The following is an 18,641-nucleotide window of genomic DNA, read 5'->3' as shown; positions in this document are numbered from 1 at the left end:
ATCACATGTGCCTAGTCATCGTTGCTCCTGGGATTACACATGGCATCCGCCATTGAGTGCCTGTGTTTCACTATCCAGGTGCAAGGAAATAAAGGAGCGTTCTAGAAGAGAGTGATCAGAGCTGAAGAAGTGATAAGAGTTGTGAGTCTGACCAGCTGGGTTCAGTCCCAGCTTGTGACCAACTGGGTCATCCTGAACAAATAATGTGTCCTCTTCTGAGCCTTAATCCCTTAGCTGTATAGCATAGGGCTGAAAGCAAGACTCACTAAGCAAGGGATTTGTGTACAGGGTAAGAACTCATGGGAGTCAAATCTTTTGTAAACTCTTAGTTGTTGTCAGAGTTCATTGAGATTGTTCAGTAAACCACTGTTTCATCTTCCTCAAAGACTGGAACTTTCTTGGTAGCAGGCACTAGTATCTCATTTCTTTTACTCCATACAATTTCTTTATAATCATCATCATCATCATAATCATTTTGTGTATATATATACATGCATGCAGCTGCCCAAGGATTCCCTGGACTTGGTATTACAGGAGCCATCTGACATAGATGCTGGGAACTCAACTCGGATCCCTTGGAAAGACAGCAAACACTCTTAACCACTGAGCCATATCTCTAGCCTTTAACAATTTTATTTCTTATTTTATGTCTATGGATGTTTTGGCTGCATGCATGTCAGTGCACTACTTGCATGCCTGGTGCATGTGGAGCACTGAATCTCCTAGACCTGAACTTCAAACAGTGTGAGCTGCTGTGTAGGAGCTGGGAACAGAACCTGGGTCCTGTAAATGCTCTCAACTACTGAGCCGTCTCTCTACATTCCCAAATTTTTTTGTTCATTATTTCTTATTAGAGATTTATTTTATTTAGATTTCAAATTTTATCCCCTTTCCTTGTTATCCCCTTTCCTCATTACCCCTCCAAAACCTCCCTATCCCCTCCGCCTCTCCCTGCTTACCAACCCCCTCACACATGCACTTTCCTGACGTGGCATTCGCCTACACTGGTGCATCGAGCCTTCACAGGACCAATGGCCTCTCCTCTCATTGATATCTGAAAAGGCCATCCTCTGCTACACATGTAGCTGGAGCCATGGGTTCCTCCATGTGTACTCTTTGGTTGGTAGTTTAGTCCCTGGGTGCTCTGGGGGTACTGGTTGGTACATATTATTGTTCCTCCTGTGGGGCTGCCAACCCCTTCAGCTCCTTGGGCCTTGTCTCTGGCTCCTCCATTGGGGACCCTGTGATCAGTCCATTGGATGGCACTGAGCCATGGGTATTTTGATCCCCCTTCTAAGAAGAACGAAAGTATCCACACTTTGGTCTTCTTTCTTCTTGAGTTTCATGTGGTCTGTAAAAATAGGAACGCTTCACAAATTTGTGTGTCATCCTTGCACAGGGGCCATGCTAATCTTCTCTGTATCATTCCATTTTTAGTATATGTGCTACTGAAGCAAGCACCCAATTTTTTAAGATGTTTTGTGGAGTGTGGTGAAAACACCGAACTTTAAAACTCAACTTTTAGCCTCTTCCATGGGTCAGTAGATGTGTCTGATCCCAGTTTCCTGCACTCAGAGATTTTATTTTCTCACAGAGTTTAGGGTAGGGACATTCTTGGGGCTCACTTATTGTACAGCCAAAGATGCCATCAGGGATCATTGATCAACTTTATTCTGAAACTGGCCATGACAGGACAGCCAACAACCCCTGCCATGTAACCCTTGCTCCTTTGCTCTTCGGTGTTGAGAGGGTATGCGTGCTGAGAGTAGGCTAGTCCAGCCACCAAGGGGTGTGTCTCAGCCCAATGACTGGCCAAAGCCTATGTCTCTCCATCTTAGCACTGCCTTAGTAGTAATACTCTGTGTACGTGTGCAGGAGCTGGTGTGGATGTGCACATGAGTGTGTCCCTCCTTGTGCTTCATTTGTTGTTTGTTTAGGGGAGGGGTTAGCCTGGAGCTCTCCCAAGTAGGCTAGGTTGGCAAGACAATTGGCTGCCAGGGCTAGGTCTGCCTCCACCTCCCCTTCACTGAGACTCTGGGATTCCACTGACTCTAGCTTTTAAAAAAATAAATAAATAGGGCTGGATGGCTCAGCAGTTAAGAGCACTGACTGCTCTTCCAGAGTTCCTGAGTTCAATTCCCAGCAACCACATGGTGGCTCACAACCATCTGTAATGGGATCTGATGCCCTCTTCTGGAGTGTCTGAAGACAGCGACAGTATAATCATATACATTAAATAAATAAATAAATAAATAATGACGACAACAATAATAATACATTCTTGAGATTAATTTGGATCCTTATGCTTGCACAGCAAACATTTAACCAACTGAGCTCTCTCCCTAGCCCAGAGTGTTTTACTTTTAATATTCATTTATCATATTCCTGAAGATTCTTGGAATTCAGTAAGCCTGGGTAAAGTGGAGACCTACTTATTTCTTTCAAAGCTCTCCAGATGGAAAAATGCTGCCTCAGAGAAATTAGGATATATTCCTGCAGCTAGCAGTGGGGGGGTGCTTAGAAAGCAACAGCCAGACTGGCACAGTGAAGAGCACAGAGCCTCGGTATGGATGCTAAATGCTGTCCCATGTATCTATACACCAGCTTGCAACAGTGAAGAGGACTGGGCTTACGCACTACTTAAAGGATGGTTACCACCAACAGGAAAGGAGAGAGGTAGCACACAAGTCCCTTTAAAAGGGCAGCACTGGAAAGAGGGCTCAGCAGTTAAGAGCATTTGTTGCTCTCCAGAAGAACTGAGTTCAATTCCCAGTCTCTACCTGATGACTCACAACCATATGTAATTCTAGTTCCACAGGATCTGACACCCTTTTCTGGCCTCCACAGGCACTAGGCACACACGTGGTACACAGACAGATATGCAGGCAAATCTGTATATGCATAAAAATAATAAAATAGTTTAAGACTCTCATAGAAATCTCTGTGACAGGAGTCGAGAGGCAATAGCATGGGTAAGGGCTCTTGCTGCATATGTATGAGGACCTGAGTTTGTGGTTGGCTGCACAAGATCAAGCTAGTCAACATATTAGCAGAGTGGGAATGGGCTCATGGGCTCAAACTCTGAGAAGCTACTGACAATTAAGGACATTTAGGGGAGGCATGGCTAGTTTTCTTTAAGGGTGTGGCTTCTGGTGAGTCAACCACACTCCAGAGGATCTCCCTTACCCATAAGTATAGGCAGGCATAGCATTAACCAGACTCAGTAGGTTATCTTTACAAAAAAGAAAAGAAAAGAAAAGAAAAGAAAAGAAAAGAAAAGAAAAGAAAAGAAAAAACATGATTAGGAGGAGTTGAAAGTGGATCTGGGAGGAGCTGGGGGAGGAAGGAGTTAACACGACCAAAACACATTGTATGAAATTCTCAAAACATTATTATAAGTACTGTATGTTTTAAAAATACTGAGCATTAACAATTTGAAATCTATCCCATCTGGCAAGTTCATGGGAAAGGAAGGTATGGAGAGATGATGTAGTGGGGCAGAGATTTTGACAGGCATCAAGAATAAGGCACCAGAGAAGCAGTGATGTCTGTGTCACTATCAAATGCCTTTAAGAGCCATTGACATCTGAATGTGGTGACTTGGGGAGCCTCGGGGGGTCTAACAGTGTCATGTAGAACATGGTTGAAGCCACAAACAGGAAGCACTTAAACAAACATTGTGTGACTTTGGGAAACTCATGCACACAACCAAAGAACAGCACACACTCCTTCTAGCTCTCTCAAAATTAACTCATTAATAGATTCTAACTGGCAACCATGGGGCAATCATGAAGCCCATCTGCCTACAGGGAACTTATTTTTTAAGGGTATCTGGCCTTCTGTCGTAGAACTTCATTTGCCAGGAGTCTGAGAACATTGTCATCAATGTCCCCTTTCATTCTCAATAGGCTCTCAACAGTACATGTGATAGCTAATGCAGACTGTCAACTATAAAGGATCAAGAACTTGGGGATTCGTCCTATAAACTGTCACCAAACCCCGACACTACAACAAGAAGCATGTACCAAAAGGAGCATGCCATGGCTGTCTCCAGAGGGGCCCTGCCAGAGCCCTACAAATACGGAGGCAGAAACTAGCACCCAACTATTGGACTGGGCTTGGGGTCCCCAACGGAGGATCTGCGGGATGGTCCAGAGAAGCTGAAGGGTGGTCCGGAGGAACTGAAGGGGTTTACAGCCCCATGGGAAGAACAATGGCTTTGGACACCCAGACACCCCAAGACTCCCAGGGACTGAACCGTCAACCAAGGGGTACACGTGGTTCGAGCCAAAAATGTGGCAGAGGAATGCCTTGTTGGGCATCAGTGGGAGGAGTGGTCTTTGGTCAGGTAAAGGCTCAATAGAGGCCCCAACAAAGGGAAACGGACGAGGGGGGTAGAGGTGGGAGTGTGTCAGGTAGAGGGGCATATACATGGAGGCAGGGGGTGGGAGGAGGGATAGGGAATCTTTAGGGAGGGGGGCTTTTGTGAGGGGAGAAATTGGGAAAGGTTTTACCATTGGCAATGTAAATGAAGAAGATATTCAATAAAAAAATAAAAATAAAAGGATAAAGAATTAACCAAGTTTTATTATTGAGAGCTATGCCAAAAGCATTAACAAGTTTTGGGCAAGTGAGTCTTCAGAGGGAATTCACTGAGATGGGAAGAGCCCTTAGACGCTGCCCATGTGTCAGCAGCATCCTTGCCTGAGGTGAGGTCCAAGACCGAATTAAAAGGAGGGGGGAATTGCATCCCTCGGTTGGTTCATCTTCGTCTGCTTCCTGACTGTGGAAGCAAAGGACCAGCCTCCTCAAGCAAATACCAACATGGCCTTCCCCACAGAATAAGCTCTTCCTCCCTTAAGTGGCTTATGGTCAGGTATTCTGTCTCAGCAACAAACAAGAGCAGATACATTTTTGCATTTGCAGGGAGCTGGAGGGCTTCAGGATGACAAAGTGTGGTAACAATGGAAATAAACTGAGGCTGGGGATACAGCTCAGTGGATAGAGCACTTTTCCACAGTTATGAGGGTGAGCGTTTGGGTCCCCAGATACCACAGAAGGCTGAGCAGAAACTGCAGCTCGCTATACTCCTGGTATTCAAGAAGCACAGACAAGTGGTCTCAGGGCAGGGGGTTAGCTAAACTGTCTGGAACTGGGAGCACTGGGTTTAGCGAGACACGCTGTCTCAATAAATCAAGAAGCCACCAAGGAAGACACCCATGTCAACCTCAGGCCTCCACAAACACACGTGCACATGTGCACATACACAGACGCATGTGGCCACACACATACAAACACACATGTGTATATATCACTCATACCTATGCATGCCAAAGTTACGGAAAGCCAAAAGAACTGAGAATGGAATGAGGCAGTCTTCCTTAGGGTTCAGCCACCAGACAAAGGAGCTATGACAGTGTGGACAGACATGGACACCAGGAAAAGGAGCCCATGACAGTGTGGACAGACATGGACACCAGCCAAAGGAGCCAGACACCATGATCATGAAAGTGTAACTTGATAGGACCTGTGAATCAACACTCAGGAAGGTGATAGTAGGTAAATACCTGAGCTGAAATAAGGAAGTCTGTAAATTCTGTCCATGATGGTTTGCTGGACAGGAAAGATGAAAGATGAAGGGAGAGACAGAGACAGGGGGAGCGATGAAGGAAGAGGAACTGTGGTCTAGAGTTTATAAATTTCAGCTAAGACATATGGCATCTCCTCCTTCCAGACTTTTAAGTGATTCCCGAGTTCATAAATCTGTGTGCTTCCAGGCTGTCAGCGTGTGCCATGATGTTAAGCCACAGTATCGTATGTTGAAATCCAGCACCAAATGTTTGTCTTCCAAGTTTCCCTTCCCCAGATCTCGGCAGCTCCCCACTCGCTGCTCATCTATAACATTTTATGTGATATGTGATATGTGATTTATGTGATAGCTGTCCACAGGGATGAAGCACAGACTCTGAAGCACAGGACCCACTCCCTGCCTCTGAAGCTCACAAGCCTCGTGAGCTTATATTTTCCCCATCATCAATCCCTCCAAAGCCCTGTGCCGTCGTTTCTGACAAGACACAATACTGTCATATACAGAATCCACGCTCTGAAGCCACACAAGGCTGGAGAGATGGTTCAGTGGTTTTAAAAGCACAGACCGTTCAGGCCAAGGACCTGAGTTCAGTTCCCAGCACCCACATCAGGCAGCCCACAGCCAGCGGCCTTTAACTGCAGCTCCAGGAGCCCCAACTCCCTCTCCTGGCCTTCTCAGACCCTACGCATACATACAAACCCACACAGACCACACATCCACATAATTAAAAATAAAAACAAATCAGCTTTTAAAAAGAACCTCACGGTTGAATTAGAAAAGAATTGTAGAAATGAACCGCATTAAGCTTTAATAAACCTTATGAATTTGCTTTGGGTCTCATTCGCAGATATTGCTGGCCAGATGCACCCCATGGTTGGATGCACCTAGAACAACTCTTACTGTTCCTAGTTCATTGTTATTTTAAAATCTTCTTTACTTCATATACACACATTTGGCCTCGATAATTGACAATTTAATAGCTCCTTTAACAATCTGGAGTTTGTGGACCTAAAGCAATTGAACTTCAATATCTTAATTCACAAAAGGCCACATCCAAAATTCAAATAATTCTGTGTATTGTATGTTAGAAATTTTTTTAAAGCCAGGATCATCTTGGCCTCCAATTCCCCAGGTAATCAAGAATGATCGCCCTGCCGCTCTCTCCAGGGTACGGGGATTACAGGTGTGTAATGTGCCCAGCTTCTCGGCAGTTTGTCCCCTTATATTGAGTTAGCGATATGAACTCAGATGGCTACAGCGACTTGAAGAAGGAATGTGTAAATCCATGAACTTGAAGTTCTGACATGCTCAAGCCTAAAGAAAAACCCAGTCACTGCTGCCTCTCACCTTCAAGTAAAAAACATCCCTTCTAAGTAGAAGACTTGCAACTGGGTGTAGCCACTTCCAGGTACAAGATCAAATATATATATATATATATATAAGCTTGATGGAGAAATTTCTGATTCCCTAGCCAGGGAGGGAGGAGAAGATTCCGTAGCATGTACAGAACCAAAGGTTCAGGAAGCACATGGAGGGTGAGAAATCTTCAACCCAGAGAAGGCTGGGCAGCCACCTCCGCTCTGCTACACCATGACGGGTCCCAATCTAAGCAGTTGACAGTTCTTGAAGTACAGACATGAGCAACTGTGATGGCAAACTCTGACTGCCAAGTGGACAGGATCTAGGACCGCTTAGGAGGCACACCTCTGGAGCATGCCTGTGGGGGAATTTCTAGATTTTTGTAAACCGAGGAGGGAAGACCCAGCCTAAATGTAGGCCACGCTATTCCGTGGGATGGCGGTTCAGGCAGAATGAAAAGGAGAGACCAGGAGCCAACAGGGATGGCTCAGTGGTTAGGAGTGGGCACGCTCTTGCGAAGGACCAGAGTTCAGTTCTCCCACGTCAGCACTTGTAACTTCAGCCTTGGGGGATCCAGTTCCCACTTCTAGCTTTCCATGAGAACCTGTACTCACATGAACAGACCTAAATGCAGGCACACACACATATATACAAAATTTAGATGTTTTTTAAATAAAATTTTAAGGGGGATCTTTTAGGGTTACTATTGCTATGACAAACCCCATGACCAAAGCAATTTTGGAAAGGGTTTATTTGGCTTACACTTCTGCATCTTACTCCATCGCTGAAGCACATCAGGATGAACTCAAGCAGGGCGGGAACCCGGAGGCCAGAGCAGATGCAGAGGCCATGAGAGGAGCTAGCTTGCTCCTCAGGTGTTCTCAGCCTGCTTTCTTATAGAAACCAGGACTCCCTGCCATGGGACGCCACAATGGTCCTCACTAATTAAGAAGATGCCTTGACTCCCATGAAGAAGTAAGGAGAGAGCCCTGATCCTGTAAAGGCTTGATCCAGCATTGTAGGGAAGTACCAGGACAGAGAAAAAGCAGGGAGGTGATTGGAGAATGCGTGGAGAGAAGAGGGTTTATGGGACATATGGGGAAGGGGGAACCCGGAAAGGGGAAAGCATTTGGAATGTAAACAAAGAATTTAGAAAATAACATCAAAAAAAGAAAATGCCTGTCTGCAACCCAATCTTGTGGGAGAATATTTTTAATTTTTTTCCACATTCTTTCTTCTATTCCTTGTCCCTCTCCAACACCTCCCCTCTGCACACCCCTAATCCACTCCTCCTCTTTTCTTTTCAGAAAAGGGCAGATCTCCAAGGAATATCAACCAAAACTGGCATATCAAGTTACAGTAAGACTAGACTCCTCCCCTCCTATTATGGCTGGACAAGGGAACCCAGTAGGAGGAAAGAGGTCTCAAAAGCAGGCAAAGGGTCAGAGACAGCCCTGCTTCCAGTGTTAGGAGTCTCAAAAGAAGACCAAGCTACACAACTGTATCATGTGTGAGGCCATGTGTGCAAAGGGTCTTGGTCAGTTCCATCTCTGCAGCCCCTATGAGTCCAGGTTAGTTGATTCTGTAGGTTTTCTTGTGGTGTTCTTGCTTCCTCTCTATCTTCTTCAGGAGTCCTAGAGCTTTACCTAATGTTTGACTGGGGCTCTCTGTATCTGTTTCCATCAGTTGCTGGATGAAGTCTCCCTGACAACAACTGGGGTCGGCACCAATCTATGAGTATAGCAGAATATTGCCGGGAATAATTTTATTGAGTGTCTGTGTGTCTGTGTCTGTGTGTGTGTGTGTGTGTGTCTATGTGTGTGTGTCTGTGTGTGTGTGTGTATGTGTGTAAGGAGGCTTTTCTACATACAACCTTGCTCTGAAGTAATGACACAAAGACCTTTATATTTATTATAAGTTTCTGGGCACTATAGCAGTATATAGCACTATATACTGAACTATTTACTCATGCCTGACAATGCTGGCCTTGGCTTACTTCCCAGACACAACTGAAAACTGGAGAAAGAAGATTTCTTTCTTCTCCCTGCCCTGGTACACATTTACACAATGGATTATTACTCGGCTGTCAAAACACAATGGCATCCTGAAATTTGCAGTCAAATGGATGGAACTAGAGAAAACAATTATCCTGAGTGAGGCAACCCTGAGAGACAGACAGACACAGGATGGCGGCATTCTCTCAATGGAGGTTTCCTCCTTTCAGATGACTTTATCTTGTGTCAAGGTTGACATAAACCTACCTGGCATGCTGCCAGAGACCATGTTGATGTGAGTGGCCTGTGCTGGCAACCTGAGGCTACAATGACATCAGTAGTCCCTGCTGCCACTGAAGGCCATGTCTGGGTCTGTGGTCCTACTGCAGCAGGAGGCTGTATTGATAACCATGGCCAGTGCTACCACCCAAGGCCATGTGTATGTCCATGGTCTGTGCTGCTGCTGACTGCATCCATGTTGATGTCCATGGGCATGGGCCATGCTGCCCCCAGAGCCTTGTTGGTATGAGTGGCCTGCACTGCCACTTGAGGCCGCGGTGATGCCACTGGCCTGTGTTGCCTCCAAGGGCTGTAATAGTGTCCTTAGCCCAAACAGTGGCAGAAGACCATGTAGACATCTGTGGTCTGTACTGCCATGGTCTCAGCTGAGACCATGCTGAGGTCCGTGACTATTGTTATATTTTTCCAACCCAATTACCCAGTAAAAGAAATCTCAACTCAATCAGTAACAATACAAGCTAATAGCCTAATTGGGCAGATCTCCCACTACACTATTCCCATCTATATTATCCCATATAACTTGCAGTTTCTCCAAGCCAGGAACTTCTCTCTCTGTAGCCCCTCCGATGATCCCTCATAGTTCCTCCCCTTCCTGTTGATCCTCTGTGGCTCCTCCCCCTCCCCATCCTTTTCTCCTCCAGCAAACTCTCAGCTCCTCACCCTTCCTCCTGCCCAATCATTGGCTCAAGCCTTTATTTGAAAAGTTAAGGTGGGGAGAAGGTTCACAAGGCAACTCCTCATCTGCAGCCCCTCTGAGGAGTGGAATTAGCATCAAAACACAAGCCCAGGGCTAGCCACTACACATGAAACATGCAGACACCAGAGACCACGTGCATGTCCACAGTCTGTGCTACTCCAGAAGCCGTGTACAAGTCCATGATCCACGTTCTCACTGACTGCAAAGGGCAAGGAAGCTTCTTTTCAGTGGTGTCAGTAACTTCAGATACATAGTTGCAAAAGAGAGACCACCGTCAAAATGTAAGACAGGCTCTTCCCACCCCCCACCCACCCCCCCACTTCCCCACCCCCACCCCCGATCCCTGCTACCATGTCCTATGTCACCCTGTCTTAGTCAGGGTTTGCATTCCTGCACAAAGCATCATGACCAAGAAACAAGTTGGGAAGGAGAGGGTTTATTCAGCTTACACTTCCACACTGCTGTTCATCACCAAAGGAGGTCAAGACTGGAACTCAAAGCAGGGTAAGAACCTGGAGGCAGGAGCTGATGCAGAGGCCATGGAGGGTGCTGCTTACTGGCTTGCTTCCCCTGGCTTGCTCAGCTTGCTTTCTTATAGAACCCAGGACCACCAGCCCAGGGATGGCACCACCCACATGGGGCCCTCCCGCCTTGGTCACTAATTGAGAAAATGCCTTACAGCTGGATCTCATGGAGGCATTTCCTCAAGGGAGGCTCCTTTTTCTGCAATAACTCTAGCTTGTGTCAAGCTGACACACAAAACCAGCCAGAACACACCCCAATGAGTAATATAGCCAACACGACAACTGTGCAGTACCCCTTGAGTAACTAAGATCTCTGGACATCTCCACTGTTTTACTTAACTTCCCATGGAAAGATCTTTTACAATTTTCTTGAACCAATTAAATCTGATATGCTAACAGAACCCCCAGTTGAAAACATGTATGCTTTTAGAAATCAAAATATCATAGCGTTACACAGAAAACTACCTTACACTGTGGTTCTGGGGAACACGGGGCAAGCCTGGACAGTGGTGTGGGGCTCCTCAGACAAGTAAAGGGTGCTTGTTAAGGGAGACCCATGGCTTGGGAGATGATAGGGATCTTCCTTTTCCGCAGCACTCTGGGGTCATCGACTCACTACTTCACGTCATCCCCTGCCTCCTCGAGATGTAGCACAGCCTTTAAAATCTGTGAGCACTGGGCAAGGTGTGGTGGCACACTCCTTCATTGCAGATCAGATGGGGAGAGGAAGCAGGAGAATTAAGAGTTCAAGACCATCCTAGGCTACATAGGGAGGTCTAGGCCAACATGGATTATGTGAGACCCTTGCCTGTTAAAACCAAAATGTCAAATTAATTCAGATTTCAGGTGACTTGTGTACAGCAGAGCTTGGGGGGACCACAGACATGAAGGTCCTAAAGTAGATCTTCCTAAAACCTGAGTACGGGCTTCGAATGGTCTTCCATCTTTCTCCTTACATCATCTTCCAACAATGGCTTCTCCTTGTTTTCTTCTATAGGGAGTCTTTCTTAAAGCTTTATAAGGATTTGTCTTTAATTTTATGTGTATGAGGGTTTTCCTGCATATATGCCTGCTTATTACACACATGCTGTGCCCTTGGAGACGGGAAAAGGACATTGGACCCCCTAGAACCAGAGTGATAGAGAGCTGTGGGCTACTATGTTGTGGGCTACTGTGCACATGCTGGTAACGGAGCCCAGGTCCTCTGCACGAGCAGCCAGTGCCCCTAAGCATTAGCCATTTCTCCGGTCCATGGTTTTCCTTTGAAAGCAAAATGGCTGCATGCTGTAACATGCATGTTGCACTAGCAATTAACAAAAGTGTTGGCGACACTGCTACCAGTGTATATTGAAGGTAAGGAAATGAATCCCAATTATGAACCCCAATACATATTCTACACCACATGCACACACACACACAAAGTAAAAAATCCTACAGATCTTTGAAGTCAGTTTTTAAAATAATTATGCAATGATCTAGTTGCATATGGCTCTTATGTATCCGCACACCAGTAAATATGAATGACCTGCTAACGTTTGTGTTTCCTTCAGGATCCACACTCCAACCGCCGTCCCTCTCCGCCACAGTACAGTGCTGGACTTTCCAATGGGCTCCTACGGCGTGGTGTGAATCGGCTGAAGCAGAACCAGCTCCATACAACACTCAGCAGCCAGAACACCACGTTGGAAAGAGAACCCAAGTGAACCGACCAGGCGTGTTTTCCTCCACCTCACAGTTGCTTCAGGGGAATGTTAGCTAATTTACAAATATCATCTATCACAAATACTACTCCAAGAGAGATGGGGGGGGGGACTCTTCTAGCAGGAAATGGGGCGGGGGGCGGGGGCAGGGGAGGGGGAGACAGTCGTTGTCTGGGCGACGTCTTAATAGCCCCCATTAGTATTATTATTGACTTGAACAAAACACTTAAGCATAAATTAACCCAGGGACTTCTCCAGCCTCCCGCAGGAGTAAGCAGGCAGTAAGTGGAAATTCTATTTCAAAGGAAGCTGAGGGGTTCTGAGGGCATAAGAAATCAAGTTGCTAATACAACATTGAGCAGCGGTAAGCATTTGACACTGTCGGAAAGGCCCACTCCTGCAGGAAAAGGCACGTGACTCCTGCATGTGCTCTCCTCTCAATTCCCACTTAAATGCAGCCTATTTTCCACCCAGCAGGGGCTCGGAGACCCAGTTACCATTAACAGCTAGAAGTGGCAGTCTTCTGTGGTCTCTTCCGGTATCACCACCCATTCTAAACCTGTGACTCTAGGGAGTTTCACAGAACACACCCGTGGAGGAGTCTTAACCCTCTTGTCCACAAGAACAAAGGCTTCGCCCCTCTTTTCCAAGACATTCTGTATTTTGAATTCCCAGAGAGAAGAGTACCCTTCTGTTTGTTTGTTTATTTGTTTGTTTGTTTGTTTGTTTAAGAACCATTGATGTGACCCATTGAAGCCACGGTAAAATGAGATTTTAGGATAAGTATGGCTGGACTTAGCTTGAGGTGTGTATCAATGTAATTCAGTGCCTTATTTAGAAATCCCTCTTCGGAAGCCTCTGTCACTCTGGCACAGGTCCTCGGGCGGGGGTGGGGGGCTTGAATGTGCTCTATTGTGCCCCCAACAGGAAGGAGCCAACTGGGTTTGGGGCAGGGACGGGAAGTTCTCATGACTCTACGCAGCTCCAGCCTCTGAAGTCGGCTCTGGAAATACACACACACACACACACACACACACACACAAATGCAGTTCAAGGGCACATCAATATCACATAAAATTCACCTGAGGCCCTTACAGAGGAGCACACATTATCTCTGCCCCTCTCCCCTGCCCCTCTCCCGTGGTCAGCCTCTGCATGGCTGTCTGTCTCTCTCCGTGTCTCCCTGTCTCTCTGTGTCTCTCTGTCTCTCTCTCTCTGTCTCTCTCTCTCTCTCTCTCTCTCTCTCTCTCTCTCTCTCTCTCTGCTTTGGGCTACAAAAGCAGAGGCACATCGAGTTATGCTACACTGGACCCTAAAGAGAGCTAGGCTTCTGAGGTTAGAAGTTCAGGGCTCTGGTCTCAAGAAAATGATAGAGGGCTAAAGAAAACAGCTGCAGCACCTAAGAAACAGCAGAACTTCTTTGACGATGGCCGGGTCCCTATACAGCCTGGAGAACTGGGTCAGCCCCCTGCAGAGGAAGGGAATGGAAAACGGAAAGCAGGGTGGAGGGGGTGGGTGGGAGGCATCGTCTTCGCTTGGACTCGCAAACTTAAGCGCCAGCCTCCCATCTGCATCAGCTAGAGCGGAGAACAGAGGCCCTCGGCCAGTTCTGGTTCATTTCCGTTCCTCTGGGAGGCAGAGAAGTTGTCCTGATAGAAAAGGCTTGAATCTGAATATTCTGCTAACCAGGCAAACGCATGCATCCATTTCATTTGATCTTAACAAAGAAGAAATTAGATACCTTTATTTTCATCTGCCACACTGAAAACCTCTCAATTCTTTGACTGTAGCCAGAAGGGCTTCTTATACTCCCCTAGCTTTAGTCGAAGTGGACATCCTATTCTAGTACCCCCCTAGTCTCTGTGGAAGCACCCTGTTCTACCCCCCTGCCCCGTTCTTCTCCAAGTTCCCTAACCACACATACCTCCAGAGCAAAATTGCTGACTACACAGAATGCCAGTTTCAGCTAGCTAGCTCAGCACTTTGACAATGTACACCTGCAATATCTTGGTATATCCATTTTAATTAAATTAAATCAAATTAAAGTTGTACATACCCCCCCTTAAATGACCGATTTCTAGGAGAAAAATGTCTTTCTTTTTTTTTTTTTTTTTTTTTTTTTTTTTTTGGAAAGGATATACAATCTGTGTGACATCTGTTATTTATTGAGAAATATTGCTATGCGAATTAAGTTCTCTGTAGGATTTCTTCCCATTCAATAACTTGAATTTTTTTTTGAAAAATTAGATTTACATTAAAAGGAGACAGCGTTTTCTTTATGTAAAGATGAAGTCACTTTGGGATCATTTAGAAGAGGGTCAAACACAGGACCAGGCACTTTGCCTAATTTTGAAGAAACCTTAAGTAACTGATACAAACTCATCCTCTTGCTCAGGATGGACTTTCTGCATCTTCTGACTCTAGAAATTCCCTGGAGGGAGCTTGAGCTTCACAGGTGACAATGATCACTAACCCAGTTCTGGCAGGCTAACAGAAGATGCATAGATGTTAAGTTCATGCACAGTTTTTACCCTTAGAGTAGAGTCCAAAAAAGCTCCAAGGAGTTTTCTCATATCCAAAAAGTCAAAGTTTAAAAAGAAGAGAAATAGACCAGAACCTTATAATGGCATCGCTCCCTCTGAGGCTCCCCTTTCTTCGTTTCTTGTCTTTGCTGCCATTTCTATGCACTCTTCAAGTCTAAATGTCAGGTATCAGAATTCAAAGTGAAACACTTCTCTTACTTATGTGCATTTCTCTTCCCAAGAGTCCCAAAATCTAAATTTTAGATTCTATTTTTAGATCTATTTTAGAATTAGATTCTAATTTTAGATTTATTTTCTATGGCCACTTGATCCTCGACAAAGAGGCTGAAAACATCCAATGGAAAAAAGATAGCCTTTTTAACAAATGGTGCTGGTTCAACTGGAGGTCAGCATGCAGAAGATTGCGAATTGATCCATCCTTGTCTCCTTGTACTAAGCTCAAATCCAAATGGATCAAGGACCTCCACATAAAGCCAGACACTCTGAAGCTAATAGAAAAGAAACTGGGGAAGACCCTTGAGGACATCGGTACAGGGAGAAAGTTTCTGAACAGAACACCAATAGCGTATGCTCTAAGAGCAAGAATTGACAAATGGGACCTCATAAGGTTACAGAGTTTCTGTAAGGCAAAGGACACCATCAAGAGGACAGATCGGCAACCAACAAATTGGGAAAAGATCTTCACCAATCCTACATCAGATAAAGGGCTAATATCCAATATATATAAAGAACTCAAGAAGTTAGACTCCAGAAAACCGAACAACCCTATTAAAAAATGGGGTACAGAGTTAAACAAAGAATTCTCACCTGAAGAACTTCGGATGGCGGAGAAGCATCTTAAAAAATGCTCAACTTCATTAGTCATTAGGGAAATGCAAATCAAAACAACCCTAAGATTTCATCTTACACCAGTCAGAATGGCTAAAATTAAAAATTCAGGAGACAGCAGGTGTTGGAGAGGGTGTGGAGAAAGAGGAACACTCCTGCACTGCTGGTGGGGTTGCAAATTGGTACAACCACTCTGGAAAGCAGTCTGGCGGTTCCTCCGAAAACTGGGCACCTCACTTCCAGAAGATCCTGCTATACCACTCCTGGGCATATACCCAGAGGATTCCCCACCATGTAATAAGGATACATGCTCTACTATGTTCATAGCAGCCCTATTTATAATTGCCAGATGCTGGAAAGAACCCAGGTATCCCTCAACAGAAGAGTGGATACAAAAAATGTGGTATATCTACACAATGGAGTACTATTCAGCCATTAGAAACAATGAATTCATGAAATTCTTAGGCAAATGGATGGAGCTAGAGAACATCATACTAAGTGAGGTAACCCAGACTCAAAAGGTGACTCATGGTATGCACTCACTAATAAGTGGTTATTAACCTAGAAAACTGGAATACCCAAAACATAATCCACACATCAAATGAGATACAAGAAGAAAGCAGGAGTGGTCCCTGGTTCTGGAAAGACTCAGTGAAACAGTATTTGGCAAAACCAGAACGGGGAAGTGGGAAGGGGTGGGAGGGAGGACAGGGGAAGAGAAGGGGGCTTACGGGGCTTTCGGGGAGTGGGGGGGGGGGGCTAGAAAAGGGGAAATCATTTGAAATGTACATAAATTATATCGAATAAAAAAAAAAGAATGAAAAAAAAAACTAAAAAAAAAAAAAAAAAAAAAAAAGTTCCTAAAGGTGAAAGTGCTCAAGTGCTCATAAGAAGCAAAGAACATTCAGTAAGAGTCATGGAAATAACTCCACTTCAATCTGTATCATGTCTTTGGAAGCAAAAGAAAAATAATTTTATGAGTAAGTGATGTTCTATATGAGATCAAAATCAAAAGGAAATGCTGAAATGGGACTTGTGATCAAAATTTCTAATTTGTACAGGAATAAAACAAAAACATCACACTGATGAACCCTGCAGTTATCAGGTAGATATCAGGTAAGATGATATCTGTGATGTCTGTGGTTCCTTTACAAACTAGAGTCACTGGGAACACTAGGAGCTGTATAACAATTGCAGGCCCTTTCCTTGGAAAACACTTTTCTAGATAGAGTGAGACTGGGTCTCACCCAACTCTGTCCCCCCTAAAAGTCATGCCAAGTTTATAGGAAAAGAAATTTCTCAACCGGATCAATCAATAGAAACACATCACTCTCCACTGTGAGTATAGTAAAAATAGAAAAATGTCTTTCTTATTACAAATTTATTTACCTGATTTGGGTACTGTGAGTCATTGCTAGACCAATTAGCTTTTTTGTATATAAAGCTTATGAAATAAACCAAAACAAAAAACAACAACAACAACAACAAACAAAACCATTATGATGTCTCCACAGAAGTCAAAGCTTCCTCACCTTCCCGGCCAGCTGCAAGAATGACAGAATGGTCATGGGGCTTGGAAGGGTGCAACTGCTTCCTGCTGAAGAGGGTGTCTGAAGGACTTTCGGCAGCAAGATGAAGGGGCTTAAAGGGGGGAGTATAGGGGGTTAAGTGAGTATGGCTAGGCGGCGTGGGGGAAGGTGTCCAGGTGGGCCCTTGCCTGGGTACCTCTGCCCCTGAGGGACCACACACACACAGACATGGTATAGAATAGTTTATTCAGAGTAAGGGATGGGAGTTAGTGGTAGAGAGAGGGAGAGAGAGAGAGAGAGAGGGAGAGAGAGAGAGAGAGAGAGAGAGAGAGAGAGAGAGAGAGAGAGAGAGAGAGAGAATAGAGAGAGTGGAGGCCGGCCATGACCACGTGGAGGGGGGAAGAGCCCCAGGGGCAGAGAGGTGAGAGAGTATGGGAGAGTGGAGAGCAAAGAGAGAGAGGAGTAGCAAGTAGCCCCTCTTAGAGTGAGCCAGATCTCTGGGGCGGGGCATACCTGGCTATTGCCAGGTAGGCGTGGGGTGGAGCTTAGACAAAACCCCAACAGTGTCTACTTTTCTGTGATTGCAGGTTAGATACCAGATTAGACCCGTGGTTTAAAGCCTGCAGACCTTCCTTGATTTCCTCCTCTGAAACTTCTGACTTCAACCAGATCACTAAGTTTCCTTGAAGCCTCCAGATTTTGATTCTGAGATACGGTGAATCTCCAGGAACAAAGAAAGGGAGGGGCATTGTTCCCATTCTATTGTACACCCAGCTGCGTCTATCGGATTAAGATGCGAAGTTCATAAACGAGGAAGAAAAGACTGATACAATTTAGAATTCACATTTGCTAGGAGAGCATTTTCTAGTCCATTATGGGTCGTAACAATTTCACGTAGGAACACATCATTGAAGAAATCGTCTATAGAATGGTTCTGATCATTTATCCACACTCTCACTAAGAGTGAAAAATAACCATGTTGCTTTGCTATAAAACTGTATCTGAATAGAAATAGGGAAATGCAGTCCTCAACAAGAACCAGGACTTGCCCCAACTCCTCGTGGGCAGGCTATTTTCTACGAGCGCTAAGGTAAGATCGCCATCTGCTGGCTAGGTCCTCTAATAGCATCCTCACATCCTGAAACCTCTAGTACCTCCAAAATTTGAGTCTATACCGTTTCGATGATGACTCTTAAGATTTCTGTCACTTGATGTCCAGTTTATGTGGAAAAGCGTCTCTTGCATAAATGTTAAAAACATGCAAAACATTGCTCTAACGAGAGAACTGTATTTTCTTTTTACATTACTGTTGTAGGAAATATTAAAAAATGCACCATCCCATGTTAAACCCAGCTACTCTGCCCACGGGTCTCTCCGCCACTAGGTAAGCCCAGTGGGTGGTCTTCCCAGCTCCTGGTTCGCCTGCCTTAGAACTGCTTGTACCTTTTCAGCCATCTACCCCCTGTGGCTAGTTATCACAGATCTCCTTAACCCAGTAAATCAAAACTCTAGACATTTATAATCAATCAATCAGTCAGATTTATATTTCAATAAACTCTCAGTTCACAAGATGCCCA

The 18,641-nt window shown here is 45.1% G+C and overlaps 1 non-coding gene across 1 annotated transcript; it reads right to left on the bottom strand.

Moving 5' to 3' along the window:
• Window positions 1-1,354: 1,354 nt before the first annotated feature.
• LOC127679454 (U6 spliceosomal RNA) lies at window positions 1,355-1,461 on the bottom strand. The gene has a single exon (XR_007976767.1). It is a non-coding gene; the product is annotated as a U6 spliceosomal RNA (small nuclear RNA).
• Between the last annotated feature and the right edge of the window lie 17,180 nt (window positions 1,462-18,641).

The sequence above is a fragment of the Apodemus sylvaticus genome, chromosome 2, assembly GCF_947179515.1.
Source record: "Apodemus sylvaticus chromosome 2, mApoSyl1.1, whole genome shotgun sequence".
In the NCBI taxonomy this organism is placed as follows: domain Eukaryota; kingdom Metazoa; phylum Chordata; class Mammalia; order Rodentia; family Muridae; genus Apodemus; species Apodemus sylvaticus.
Note: the sequence above shows the minus strand (reverse complement) of the source record. Positions and strands in the feature narration are given on the sequence as shown.